Source organism: Rhinoraja longicauda, chromosome 12 (assembly GCF_053455715.1).
Source record: "Rhinoraja longicauda isolate Sanriku21f chromosome 12, sRhiLon1.1, whole genome shotgun sequence".
NCBI classification, from domain to species: Eukaryota; Metazoa; Chordata; class Chondrichthyes; order Rajiformes; family Arhynchobatidae; genus Rhinoraja; species Rhinoraja longicauda.
The window spans coordinates 30,191,079-30,205,015 of NC_135964.1; the positions used below are offsets into that span (position 1 = coordinate 30,191,079).

A 13,937-nucleotide genomic window follows, 5' to 3' on the forward strand; every position below is an offset into this window, starting at 1 on the left:
GTGACAGATGGTTTGCCTCACAGGAATTTGTCACTCTATAACCATGTTCACTTTGTCACCACCCACCTACTTTGTTGACACTCAGCAGAAAAGCTTCATCAATCAGAGGAGAGTGGCTCTGTTTTGTTCTGCTGCACTGTGCTCTGCTTGGGGTGGCACGCCTCCAGCAGCCTGCCATGGAGGGCTTGCACCGAAGATAGATACAAAATGCAGGACAAGCAGCATCTGTGGAGAGAAGGAAGGGGTGGCGTTTCGGGCCAAGACCCTTCTTCAGACTGAGTATCACAGTCCAGAGATGCTGCCTGTCCCGCTAAGATAGTCCAGCATTTTGTGTCTACCTTCAGTTTAAACCAGCATCTGCGGTTCCTTCCTACAATGGAGTGCATGCACTGCAGCCTCTGCAGGCGAGACTCTGATTCTGCACCAGGGATGTCTTCTTGTCTCTGCCTTCATCTGAGTCGTCTGACTATTGTGGACCCTCCCTCCCTCCCTCCAGCGAGCTCCCACAACAGATTCCCTTCAACTCGCTGCTGTCCCCCTATTTGTGGCACCAATAGCCCATTTTCTTCTCCCGGTTGTCGCAGAATAGTGTTTAATAGTGTTGCACGTTGCACAAGGTTGTGATCGAGCCTCCGCATTGAAATCAAAGTAATTCATTTGCACCTGCAAAATGTGAGGGTAATGTTTCTTTGACAAATATTGCTACCTCACCTCTAACTTAGTGTCCTTCTACCTCATCCGAAAACCCTTGAACCAGAATTGGTAAGCAGCCAGCCCTGCCCCGTTTCAATGACTGCTAATGTGTGATACCCCACATGCCTCTTATTGCCCTCAGCTCATCTGCCTCGTTCAATAAATTCCTTGCTTTTCCGTATAAACAATTAGTACAGCCTTTTGTATCTAGTTTCTAATCTTTGTTTGCTCTGCCACTCTCATTCTCACTCTCATTCGATTCTTATCTACCATTTTCAGATCCCCTAAGATTCCCTTAAAAATCTCTGCTCTGTTTCCTGTGGCCCTGCCAAGTTCAGTTAAACCATCTTTCACCAGGACTGGCAACCCAGCCCACAGCTGAGGGAAAGCTTGGCTAACGTTCCCCAGAAATGGTCTCAGCACCCCAAGAATGTACAATCCTCCCTCCTTGGTATTAGAAACGCTGTACATGACAAAACAGAATTTATCGGTGATCTCTCACCTTTCATTAAGCTAAAAATATCCAGGCATCGTCTCACTGCAAACACGGCAGGCTTTTGTTGCAGGAAGAGCTTAGTTCTTTGAAAAAAGGCCAATGACACATTGAGAACATTTCGGGTGAATTATGATAACATTCATCATTGCAATATAATTAAATGTGTCCAAACACTGCCACCCTCTGCCTACTGTTAATTGGCTTGATTTAATTAGTTCATTCTATTCTTGAATCAGGACAGTGCATCAGCACTGCAGGTAGAGCCACTGCTTCACAGCTCCAGCAGCACCGATTCAATCCTGATATCAAGTGCTGCCTTTGTGGAGTATGAACGTTTTTTTGTGATTCCATGGGGTGGTCTCTTCCGGGTGCTCCAGCTTCCTCCCACATCCCAAAGATGTATTGGTAGATGGGATATTTGGCCGTGTAAATCACCCCTGGTGTGAGTGGTGGATTGCGGGGTGGGGCAGAGGGAGGGTGGAGAGGTGGGAGGGGAATCAATGGAGACTTGAGAAGAATGAAGTGGAATTAGTGTTGGACTGCTCTAAAGTAATGGTTGATGGTCAGCATAGGCTCTGTGGGCCGAATGGCATTCTTTGCTTTGTATAACTCTATGGTCCCGTAAATTCTTATCTGCACTGTAGTTCCTCCTCTGAGTGGAGATTACATTTTAGCTTTTTGGCCATAAAGTGCTTTGGAATATCCTATTAGAGAGGCAACAGCTGCAAGAGCAACGCAGATGGTTCCTTTCTTCTTTAAATGTTAACAATAATGCTATAACATCACAGATAAGGTTAAATATAATTGATAAAATGACTCCCATCAAAATCTAATTGAGGAAATTAACCTTTTAAATATAATTTCAACAAATAAGAATGACATTTCATGTTAATTCATTATCATGTGTAACAGAAGGCTTATCTGTCGCCCATTCTAGTTTCCAAATGTAAACTTTATTCAGAATAAAAAATTTGAAAAACAAAAACTGTGCAAAAATTCTTCACACCTTCTCAGTGTCTATACATCCAATAGTGTCATATTCAGTGTTCACACCTATCTTTAAACAAAACACTCTTGCTACTCATGTCCCCCTGGGTTGATATCCATTCCCTTGTTTGAGGGATGTCCTCATAGGACTCCACCCCTCAATGTTCAGTAGCAGAAGGACCTTAGACTGCAGTCCTTCCCCACAGAGCCTTGGCATTGGCTGCACCAAGCTACAGTGAGTCTCTCACCACATCCTCCTGTGGTCTGGAATAGGTCAGTCGGCAGCATTCCCTAATGGACATCTTGTTATGGGAGGAAATCTGATAGGTGAAGATCCAGAAAGCCGTGCTCTTTGCCTCAGAATCCTCCAAGGTCATGTTCCAATCCAGAGTCTGCTCCGTGAAGCAGGATGAGTTGTGCTCGCGCTTCTCCTTCAAAAGGTTCACAGGAGGGGCTCTGAGATTCACAGCCTTAAGGAAGAGGATATCACAGTAACATCTTCACAGACAAACACACAGAGGATCTGCAGATCCTTCTATGCTAGTCTGTATGACAAAGACCACTTACAGCACAGCCTCCCAGAACTTCCTGTTCTCCATCACAGAGGTCTCGGACAGCAAGCGGGAGGGTGCTTTGACTTGAATGAACCTCCCAGAAGCGAGTTCCCAGCTGAGTTTTACTCGGCTCTGTGGGACTGGGTGGGCTTGGACTTGCTGGATGTGTACAATGCTATCCTTCTAGAGGAATTTCTTTAGCCAAAGGGTGTTGAATCTGTGGAATTCATCGCCAGAGACAGTGGTGGAGGCCATGTCATGGGGTATTTTTAAAGCAGAGATTGATAGGTTCTTGGTTGGGGGTGTCAAAGAAGGCAGAAAAATGGGGTTGCGAGAGAAAAATAGATCAGCCATGATTAAATGGCAGAAGAGCAATGATGGGCCGAATGGCTTAATTCTTCCCCTATGCTTTATGATCTTATGATAAGATGACCAATGCCTTGGGCCACAGCAAGGGATCAGAGAAAGATTGTTCCCATCACCCAGTGAGGATTCTCCTTGGGCTCGATTCACTGTGCTGCACACAGTCATGAAGTACAGGGGAACAAAACATTGTTTCAGTTTAGTTTAGAGATACAGCGCGGAAACGGGCCTTTCGGCCCACCGAGTCTGTGCTGACCAGCGTTCTACAGTACACTAACACTAGGGACAATTTACCATCTTTACCAAACAATCTCATGGTATTCATTAATAACTGGATAGAGAATATATATTCTATATGTTTTATTATGTGTCGTGTTCGGGTGAATAATCAACAAAATGGAAGAATTGTAGGAAGTGTATGTAGAGCAATGAAAGATAGGTTACCGTAGAAACGAGACGTTTCTGACTTGTAGAGAAATGCGCTTGCAGGCGGTTCCCAAGAAGGGAACCCTTGTTTTAACTAGTGAACTGCCTACACGCAGCAGAGATCTGTGCAAATGATGTCAATAGATGTGCTACACAGGGTTGGATGCCTCAGCCTCTGCTTCCTGACAGAGTATCCCGATCAAATTCCTGCAAGTGTAAACTGTACTCAAGAAGTCCCAAATGAATGGAGGGAAAAATAATCCAGTGCACCAAAGGAAAGAGCATATAGGTAAAAGTCTGAAGAAGGGTCTCTACCTGAAACGTCACCCATTCCTTCTCTCCAGACATGTTGCCTGTCCCGTTGGGTTACTCCAGCATTTTGTGTCTATCTTTGATTAAACCAGCATCTGCAGTTCCTTCCTCCATATATACTGTAGGTAAAAGAATGTCACCACATAAGCTGTTTCCAGCCACTCCTGCACAGCAAAAGATGCAGGAAAGATACTTGATTTGGCACTTTGATTATTTTATTCCGCAACAAAGGGTGATGAATTACCTTTAATTTTGAGGCCTGTGTTTGGCAAAGGCTCAGGTTATTAAAGGGTTGTAGATTCCCGCCAGCACTCCACCAGCTGCAAAATGGCAGGCACCAAGGGTTTCACCGATCCCCAAGATCAGAAGCACACCCCAGCCCATGCCACCCCTCCCACCATAGGCCCAGGATATCAGTAAATGCTGATCTTTCTGCCCTTGCAGTGTTAGTGCCATGACAGGTGGCAATGAGAGTGGGAAACACCGTGAGTTGGTGTTTCTTCATACTCAACCCCCTTCGACATTCTAACATTTTGACATCTGGAATAAAAAGGGAACTCGATTGAGTTGTAGTGAGGGAAGCGCAGAAAGCAAGGAACGTGTACTTGCATCTTGAGCCTGTGAAGGTCGCTAAAGCATTGAAGGCTATGGACCCTGTGCAGTTAAGTAGAACTTGTTTTGATAAGCACAGCGCAGTTCAGTAGAACTGGTTTTGATAAGTACAAGGGTCAGCGTGTAAACAGTAGGCTGAAGGGTCTGTTTTCTACAACTCTGCGATTCTCTGTGAGTCTATTGTATAATGGAGAGGAGTGGGATGAGGAAAGGAGGCTTAGGTGTGTGGACATCTGCCACCCCTCCCGATAACCACGTATTTCCCATCATGGCCTCAAAATTTGGATACGAACTTCAAGCACTTGAGGAAGACCATCAGCCTGGTGAAAGATGCACTTTGGTCTGCCCGAAATTTGTTCTCCCAGCAGAGCGAGATGTCCATCAGTGAATGTTGCGGACTGGCTGATTCCAGACTGCAGGAGTAGGTGCTGAGGGACTCGTTGAAGCTTAGTGCAGCCAATGCGAAAGCTCTGTAAGGGAGGACCACATTACAAGATCTTTCCACCGCTGGACATTGAGGGGCAGAGTCTGGTGGGGACGCCCCTCAAACAATAGGGATACCACATGAGTGGCAAGGGTTTTACTTTAATTAAATACAAAATGCTGGAGTAGCTCAGCGGGACAGGCAGCATCTCTGGTTAGAAGGAATGGGTGATGGTTTGCGTCGAGACCCTTCTTCAGACTGAGAGAGTGTCTAAAGAAGACTCTCGACCCGAAATGTCACCCTTTCCTTCTCTCCAGAGATCCTGCCTGTCCTGCAGAGTTATTCCAGCATTTAGTGTCTATCTTCGGTGTAAACCAACACCGGCAGTTCCTCCTTACATATTCTTACTTTAAACGTGGGTGCAAACATTATTGGATATGACATTGAGAAGATATGAAGAGTTTTGCAGGGTTTTATTGCCTGTAGTTTTTATTCTGAATAACGTTTATTTTTTAAAATAATGGCCCCAAAATGGGATTGAAACTCGTAACCTTCTGCCATTTTGTATGCTGCCTTCTGTGGAGTATCAGGTCCTGCAAGCATGAAGGATGTCAGCTGGCAAGACTCAGAGACGTGTCTGGGCCATGAGGCTGCCGTACTTGACTTGTGACTGGTGTGAGCTGTGAGACCAGAGGCTGCCTCTCGAGGGCCTTGTGAGCCCTCTCCTCCAGACCTCCTTGCCCCTTCCACCATCCTCGGTCCACAGCCTCTCGCCACTGCAAAACAGCAGCGCCCCCCAGTTATGCTGGTGAATAATCTGCCACCGCATTTCACAGTCATAATATCCCTGCAGCATTCCTGTCGTGTCAGAATATTATCACCAATCCATCCACTCTCTGTGCAGCCGCCTCTAGGGCTTCGTGTAAAATATTAAAAGATTGAATTCTGACTTAATGGATTAACCATGAAAGAACTATTTCCAGATGTCCAGATAAAATGTATATTTTTAAATTAAAAAAGGAAAGAAAGGCACTAACTCTCTCACTCAGGGAAGAATTTTTCAGATGTTATTACGTTTGTAGTGAGGGGAATATGGCAGTCAGTTTGTAGGCAGTGATTTGCTTAGGGAACAGAGATTCTGCTGAAGGATAAATATTGGCAGGATGTTGAAAAGAGCATCTCTGCTTATCTTTGAATCCGCTCCGACTTTTATAGCCTCTGGATGGTGAAACTTCCATCACAATCAGAATCATCAAAAGGAAGTTGTGTGGGTAAACCTACTGGTAATACAGCACTGAAACAGGCCCTTCGCCCATCGAATCCCTGCTGATCATCCAGCAACTATTCATGCATACCCCGAGGTGCTTGAGAAAGAATCATTTTCTGTGGGGAAAGAGAGGGGGAAATGGTGCTGATGGGTTTGTCCTGGAAGGAGCCAGCTCCAAATGGATGGGCAAAATGGCCTCCTCTTGCAATGTATGAATGTGAGTCTGATAGTGCACATCTTTCCTATGCACTTTTCTGGAGCATTAGCTTGGATCTAGTGGATTTTGAATGCAGAAACATTGCTGCTCGAGTAAGCGTAAGACCCACCAAGGGTCTAAAAGGGATTTATCAAGATCCACCAAGGCTGTAAGAGTAAGACCCATCAAGCTACACCTCAGTGAATGAGATTACTGCAGCTTCACAACAGTTTGGTTGCAAGACAACTTAATTTATATGTCATCCCCAGAAGTTAGATCATGTCGCCAGATTCCCACCAACTTTCCACAGATTCCACCCCACACCTGCACATGAGAGGTAATTTATTGCAGTCAATTAACCCACCAACCCACATGACTTTTGGGATTTGGGACCTTCTGATTGCAGGAGCTGAGGAGGGCATAAGGAGCCACCATCCTTCAGACCTGGAATTAGAAATATTATTCAAGCGAGCCAAGCTGGACATGTAATGATTCTTATTTCCTCCTCTCCTCACATCTCCATTTCAAGCACGGAATGTTTCCTAAGCAGTAACTTTGATGGACAGATCGTTGGTTCCTGGGAGGTGCCACCATCTAGCCATAGAATTTACAGATGCCAATCAGGGAAGATCCCAGCGATAATCTATTTCATAACCTCAGCATTTTCGTCGTACAGGTTGAAGGAATCCAATCGCAATCTAAGAATCCTGCTCCTAAACCCATTGAGTCTGAAGAAGGGGCCCGACCTGAAACGTTGCCTATCCATGTCCTCCAGAGATGCCACCTGATCCGTTGAGTAACTTCTGCACTTTATGTTCTTCTCCTGCCCCTAATTTGTATCTTGTCATAGAAACATAGAAACATAGAAAATAGGTGCAGGAGTAGGCCATTCGGCCCTTCGAGCCTGCACCGCCATTCAATATGATCATGGCTGATCATCCAGCTCAGTAGCCTGTACCTGCCTTCTCTCCATACCCCCTGATCCCTTTAGCAAAAAGGGCCACATCTAACTCCCTCTTAAATATAGCCAATGAACTGGCCTCAACTACCTTCTGTGGCAGAGAATTCCACAGACTCACCACTCTCTGTGTGAAGAAATGTTTTCTCATCTCGGTCCTAAAAGACTTCCCCCTTATCCTTAAGCTGTGACCCCTGGTTCTGGACTCCCCCAACATTGGGAACAATCTTCCCGCATCTAGCCTCTCCAACCCCTTAAGAATTTTATATGTTTCTATAAGATCCCCCCTCAGTCTTCTAAATTCCAGCGAGTACAAGCCCAGTCTATCCAGTCTTTCCTCATATGAAAGTCCCGCCATCCCAGGGATCAATCTGGTGAACCTTCTCTGTACTCCCTCTAAGGCAAGAACGTCTTTCCTCAGGTTAGGAGACCAAAACTGCACACAATACTCCAGGTGCGGTCTCACCAAGGCCCTGTACAACTGCAGCAGAACCTCCCTGCTCCTAAACTCAAATCCTCTTGCTATGAATGCCAACATACCATTCGCTTTCTTCACTGCCTGCTGCACCTGCATGCTTGCTTTCAATGACTGGTGCACCATGACACCCAGGTCACGTTGCATCTCCCCTTCTCCCAATCGGTCACCATTCAGGTAATACTCTGCTTTCCTGTTCTTGCCGCCAAAGTGGATAACCTCACATTTATCCACATTATATTGCATCTGCCATGCATTTGCCCACTCGCCTAATCTATCCAAGTCATCTGTCATGTCGACCTCATGTTTCAAGGTTCTGCTTCCTTTTCAGATTTCTCTGTGGCGAAGATGTTCAAATCCAATTATGAACCCCTGATACGTGACAGAATGTTATTGAGTCCTATGATCTCTTGTTTCGCTCTCCACAGAGGCCACTTCAGCTACTGGGTATTTTCACCATTCTCTGTTTTTATTCCTGGAAATGATCCCAATGCAGGCAAAAGGAAGGAAATCATAGTGATGGCCCTCAGATTTCAGCCGTACGACAAAGAATTCTGGTAACTGCATGCAAGTTCCTTTCAGAACCATAGAGAGATACAGCATGGAATGAACCATTTGGCCCTCTCTCCACATAGACCATCAACCACCCATTTGCACTACTCCTCAATAAATCATTTTTTAAAATTCTACCTACATTCCCACCAATTTTGCCTCAGATTTAACTATGCACCTAGAGGAGGGATTATTTACTGTGGCCTGTTAACATCCCAATCTGCATATCTTAAGATGTGGAAGGAAACCTGAAGCACCTGGAAGAAACGTAAGGGAGAAAGTGCAAACTCCATGCAGACATGATTGGAGGTCAAACCTAAGTCTCTGACAGAGTGAGGCAGTGGCGACTAGATGTAGCACAGTGCCACTCGTTCATTGTGAAAGGGCTGCTGATCCTGCTGCAGTGCCTCATACTGACTTTGCGATCCACATTGAATCACATGTGGAGTGGATGTGAGTAAGGAGCTTCAATTTTAGGAAAGCTGAATACTCGCCTTCATCTGTATTTTTTGCATGAACCCGTCAGAGGCAAAATGATTCAATTCCAGACTCTTGCATCCATGAGCTTGTTGTGAAGGTTGTCGTTATTTTAATTCCATTCATTAAAATCAAATAATAAATCACATCGGCAAAGTGCGCAGTTAATATTAAAAAATGAAAAATGGTGTACTTCAGCTGATGAAATCACACACAGAAATATTACACAGCAGAATGCAGTTTGCAGTTAACAGTGCAATATAACTGTGCATGTGACAGCGCATATCATAAGTGTTTAGAATACAGCAAACCCTTCCAACATAATACAGTGCTGTTCTATATATCTACTAGCTCCGAGAAGTCAACATGAGCAATCGCTGCAAGGGATGGCGGTTATAAAGTACATTTTAATTATATTTGCAATTTTGTATATTAATGTAAAGTTGACAGTAATTAAGCTACACAATAAATAACCATTTGCAGGTATCACAACAATGTCAAAATGCTAAATTGCCACACAGTGAACATTTAAAAAAATAATGACAATTATAACTTGCGATATTGTTTTTGGTGAAACAGCACCTTTTATTTCCAGGGAGGTGATGTATTCCTCTTCGGTTTGCAACGGTTTTAGTTTTAGGGCCGTTGGAATGTCAGAAGTGAAATACCACCCAGTAACATTTGGATAATGCAGATTGCTGTGGTAAATTGATAGCCTGTGGTTTTCATTTGCGACATTCAGTTGCCAGGCGACAATCCAGACTTTGATTTCAGAGATTGCTGTGAGATTAAATTCAGTGTTACTATTCACTAAAGTGTAGATTAAGTTTCTTAAAGCCTGCACTCCTTGCAGGATGCTGAACGCGAAGGGGATGTGTTGCGTATCCAGTGCTAAGTTACTGTAAGCTATCTCCAAACCACAGTGAACTTTTTTTACTCTATGTGGAAGGTTGGCAAATTGCTCTTACACAGGAGCAAAAATAAATGCTGGAGGAACCCAGTGGGTAAAACAGCATCTGTAGAGGGAAATGAACATGGGGTGCTGGATGCTGGAAGAACAGCATCTTATATTCCCTGTCATTTTCTTGTATATTCTTTATATTCATCTACCCAACTTTAAAACTCGCCCCGCTCCCATCATCCAGTTACCCGCTATCCTTCCCTCCAGTTTTACATTTTACTCCAACCTCCCGTTCTTATCAGATTCCACCATTCGCACCCTTTTGTCTTCTCCACTTATCACCTCCAGCCTTGGCTACTATCTCCACCCTTCTCTCCCACCTGACTCATCTAACCCCTACTTACCTGGATCTACCTATCACTTGCCAGATCTTGCCCCTACCCCTTCCCCTCACCTCTCTCGAACATCTTTCTCCCCTCTATCAATCTGAAGAAGGGTTCTGAACCAAAACATCATTCAATTTCTTCCACAGATGCCGCCTGATCTGCTGAATTCCTCCAGCTGTTTGGTTTTTGCTCAAGAATCATTCCATGACCCTGATAGCGAAGTTAAAACAGAAAATGCATGTTGCAGCAGCAAGTCAATACAACTGTGCATTTAAAATCGCGCTTAAAGTCCTTATAATACAGTGACCCGCTTCCAGCACACTGCAATGCAGTGCTATACATCCATTAACTCTGGTTAGGAAACATTACCAGCCCAGTCACTGTGCTGCTCCTTCCACTCTGCCTGTCTGTACACTCAGCAACAATGTCTGATCCAAGTGCTTTCTTGCACTTCTGCCCATCAGCAACATGGTGGCTTTTAGTCCTGGAGTATTCCAACAGTGATGTTAGAATTCCACCATCTTTGCCAGTATGTTATCCCTTTAGCGCAGACATACCTAACTCCACTCCTGCAAGGAGACAAGTAGGTCCCGTTCTGGAGAAGTTGCCCCCATTGCCCGTCTGTTATTGAATGCTTGCTCAGGATTCAGCTCCTCCGAGCTCAGCAGCCTTCTTTCAGCAGCCACAACATGGAGCCACCCCATAAACCCCTGAACGTCTCCTTCAGAGCCAGATTATACATGCTGTGCTCAGACACCACATCTGGTTGATGATTCCAGCTGTTACGTTTGCACCATTGCACTAAGCGACTTGGGGTGGGACAGTCTGCTGTTCACCCACATTACTCACGCTTCCTGGAGCCAGCAACGTTTGCTCCAACTTGCATCTCTGAGAATCTTCAGACACAAACAAATTTTCCCTTCTCTAACGATGCTCCATCCTTTATGTTGAAGAGTCATACTCATACAGCACTGAATCGTCACCTGCCCTACAGCCCATTGAGTCTGCACTGACCATTAGTCACCCACTCAAGCGTTCCAATTATGTGTTCAATCCATGACTCACAGATTCTGGCCATAGGAAAATCATTGAGCAGATTCTCAAGGATCCCACTAAGATAGTTCTTCACAGACTGACAATCCCAGCAAAAACAACGCTGCAGATTGTCCACAGGTTCTAGACTGACCTAATGCCCACCAAAGTTAGCACTGGGGAATGGGCTCTTAGCGTCACCACAGGAAACATCAGAGCTGATTTGATCAGAATGACCAAGAGATAAAGGAACTAAACGAAGCACAAACCGAAGGCACTCTTGAATTGGAAGCTCCATCGTGCTTCAAGAAATAAGAAATACATCTGCATGCACCTGAATACTGAGATCCAACACTGAGATCCAACAGTGAAGATAGATGGAAAGAGGGCAAGATGTTCAGCAGCTTGCAGTCGGCCATGTCTCGGCCAATTCTTCAGCGATCTCAAGACCTTCAACAAGCCAAGTACCCAAAGTCCCACCCTACTGAAATGAAAGAGTGAAGTTGGATATATGGAGCCCAGATAGTCAGTGTTACTTGTCTATGTCCTTGATGTGAGCACCCTGGACTCTATTCCACAGCAACTTCTCCAGCCCGACCTCACCGTGACCTCTGTTGGCCATACACTTTTACCGTAGCATGGTTCTATTGACTACTTTATCTAATTAGGGGGAAGGGATGTTATATCCAGGAGGTGACCTTAAGAGTGATTGTGTTTCTATTCAATTCCCGGTCATGGTCAGATGATGACAAATGGAGGAAAGCTGCTAAACTGAGAGTTTGTGGCTCTACATGTACTGGGCTGGTGACATTACAATAGCCCCAAATTCACCTTCTTCAATGTACTACTGAACTAACATCTGCCACAGTACCCAGTCTGGTGGCACCGACACTGTCATGTTGCTGAACCTTTCACAGGCTGCGACGGTTGAACAAATTGACTCATTGCTGAAATCATTGCACTTGTACAATAATAGCAACATTTTCTCATGGTGTTATGTTCCAAGTTCTCACACGTTTATCTTTAGGGTTTCTGCAATAAGCACTGATTCTCCTGTGCCTAGGATTGTTAGCCAATGTAAGGATCTCTCTCTGTCTGGCCAGCACTGGGTCCATGCAAACATCGCTAGGCTACAAACTGCAGGTCTTTGAACAGAAGAATAAAGATTACACATTATTCACTATTACAACCATTGCCTGTTTTTTTAATCATTATTTTACCTGTTGTTGCTGTGCTGATCAGTATTCTTGAGACATTGCAATCTATGGAAAACATCTATGTATATATTTGTAGTTATTGCACCAATAAAAATATTGATTTGAAAGGGAAAGAGAACATTGGTTTTATGCATAATGTTTATCTTGCCTTTGTAATAAAGAGCTTAATTGTGTCAACATGAATCTTCAGTGTCATTTTCTTTTCTACCATATCATTTTTAAAATCTAATTTCATATACAGATTGTAACCTTTATTGCATTGCTTCAAGCTCTGTATAATCAGTCACTTGCAACAACTTTTTATCTCATGGATCAATGCCAATACCAATTTCTGCAGTGGGTGACTTGGCTTATGCCAGTTAGCACTGAGAAATTACCCCCTCTGTCATGACATCCATACCAGTACAGAATAATTAATTGTTAGGGTACAATGCAGAGTAGGTTAACTGCGTTCAGTAAAAGTTTAGGATAAGTGAGGGGGGGGGGGGGGGAGGGGACAGACAAAATTATGAAAGCCATAAACCCGAGAAACCTTCCTTGTAATGGAGACATTTAAACGAGGGTATACTTCAGATGAGGAGTAAGAGGATTCGAGGGGTTCTGAGGAAGAATCTTTTCACCAGGACGGTGGTTGGAATCGGAAAAACAAGGCCTGAATCAGTTGTGGACACAGATTCAGCACTTAAGTATCCAGATGAACACGATTCACCAAGGCATAAAAGGATGGAGAAATGGAATTAGCATACTGAGTACTTCTGATTATTTCTGCTATAATATAATGGGCCGAAGGGCTTAATTCTGTGCTGAATGACTCTATGCCTCTAAATGTACATTCCTGACCATAGATTGGCATGTAAATTGTGTCCTTTTTATTGTAAACACCCATTCCAGGCTCCATACTTCCCAGTCCTTGCCAAATCACCTGACCCTGATAGTTCAGCAGTTGGACCAACTTGCTGCAGAATCCTTTATCTTGGTGAGGCAAGACCTGATATTAGGAACATTATCTCAGCAATTATCTGCCCAGGTCCATCTCACAATGTGCCATGGAAGTCACGACTGTGGTGGTAGATAATATCATTTCAGATGTCCCTAGTAAGATACTTCTTTCAAGATTGCAATGCAGATATGCTTTAAAAGAAAAACACAGCTTTAAACCAAAATTTCAAAAGTCGGGGAGCAGAGCAAGGACGCCCGTTGGCTGAGCACTAAAGTAAGTGCCAATCACAGTTGAGCAGGCAGTTTAAAAAGAGCGCCAAAAGGAAGCTAGTAGTCAATTTCAAAAGTCCGGGAGCAGAGCAAGGACGCCCGTTGGCTGAGCACTAAAGTAAGTGCCAATCACAGTTGAGCAGGCAGTTTAAAAAGAGCGCCAAAAGGAAGCTAGTAGTCAATTTCAAAAGTCCGGGAGCAGAGCAAGGACGCCCGTTGGCTGAGCACTAAAGTAAGTGCCAATCACAGTTGAGCAGGCAGTTTAAAAAGAGCGCCAAAAGGAAGCTAGTAGTCAATTTCAAAAGTCCGGGAGCAGAGCAAGGACGCCCGTTGGCTGAGCACTAAAGTAAGTGCCAATCACAGTTGAGCAGGCAGTTTAAAAAGAGCGCCAAAAGGAAGC

The 13,937-nt window shown here is 44.4% G+C and overlaps 1 long non-coding RNA gene across 1 annotated transcript in view; it reads right to left on the reverse strand.

Moving 5' to 3' along the window:
• Nucleotides 1-9,459, reverse strand: part of LOC144598547 (uncharacterized) — a 58,462-nt gene extending 49,003 nt beyond the window's left edge. Inside the window, exons 1-2 of the long non-coding RNA XR_013547874.1 lie at nt 9,375-9,459; nt 1,196-1,272 (exon numbers count right to left, since the gene is read on the reverse strand). This is a non-coding gene — a long non-coding RNA (uncharacterized LOC144598547). The remainder of the gene's footprint in view (nt 1-1,195; nt 1,273-9,374) is intronic.
• Between the last annotated feature and the right edge of the window lie 4,478 nt (nt 9,460-13,937).